The sequence below is a fragment of the Triticum dicoccoides genome, chromosome 2B (assembly GCF_002162155.2).
Source record: "Triticum dicoccoides isolate Atlit2015 ecotype Zavitan chromosome 2B, WEW_v2.0, whole genome shotgun sequence".
Classification (NCBI taxonomy): Eukaryota; Viridiplantae; Streptophyta; class Magnoliopsida; order Poales; family Poaceae; genus Triticum; species Triticum dicoccoides.
The window spans coordinates 322,928,091-322,929,185 of record NC_041383.1 but is presented as its reverse complement, the minus strand read 5'-3'; positions in this window follow the sequence as shown (position 1 = coordinate 322,929,185).

Genomic DNA, 1,095 nt, shown 5'->3' with positions numbered 1-1,095 from the left:
CTCGCAGGGGGATGGGGAGGGGGGTCACGACCCCACCTCCCCACCCCCTGCTCGGCCTCGCGCTAACGCATGCAGTGCGCTTTGTTGACAGGCGCAGTGTGGACATTCTGTTTTTCCATCAAAGGGGACACACGCAACCCGGAGCCACACCCCTAAGATAGACTAGGGCGACGGGGTATGACGGACTCGCCTACGCATGCAGCGCCGTGGCGAGCCGCGTCGCTGCCTGCTCCGGCTCGTTCCAGGCTCGGCCTCATAGTGGGATGGGGAGGGGGGTCACGACCCTCCCTCCCCACCCACTACTCAGCCTCGCGCTAACCAACGTAGTGCACTTGGTTGACAGATGCAGTGCGGACATTCTGTTTTTCCATCAAAGGGGATGCACGCAACCCCGGAGCCACACCCCTATGATAGATAGGGGGCGACGGGGTATGACGGACTCGCCTACGCATGCGGTGCCGCGGCAAGCCGCGTTGCCGCCTGCTCCGGCTCGTTCTAGGCTCGGCCTCTCAGGGGGATGGGGAGGGGGGTCACGACCCCTCCCTCCCCATCCCCTCCTCGGCCTCGCGCTAATGCACGTAATGCGCTTGGTTGACAAGCGCAGTGCGGACATTCTGTTTTTCCATCAAAGGGGACGCATGCAACCCCGGAGCCACACCCTTAAGATAGACAGGGGCGACGGGGTATGACGGACTCGCCTACGCATTCGGCGCCGCGCAAGCCGCGTTGCCACCTGCTCCGGCTCGTTCCAGGCTCGGCCTGGCAGGGGGATGGGGAGGGGGGTCATGACCCCCCCTCCCCACCCCCTGCTCGGCCTCACGCTAACGCATGCAGTGCGCTTGGTGGACAGGCGCAGTGCGGACATTCTGTTTTTTCATCAAAGGGGACGCACGCAACCCCGAAGCCACACCCCTAAGATAGAAAGGGGGCGATGGGGTATGACGGACTCGACTATGCATGCGGCGCCGCGGCAAGCCGCGTCGCCGCCTGCTCCGGCTCGTTCCAGGCTCGGCCTCGCAGGGGGATGGGGAGGGGGGTCACGACCCCCTTTCCACCCCCTGCTCGGTCTCACGCTAACGCATGCAGTGTGCTTGG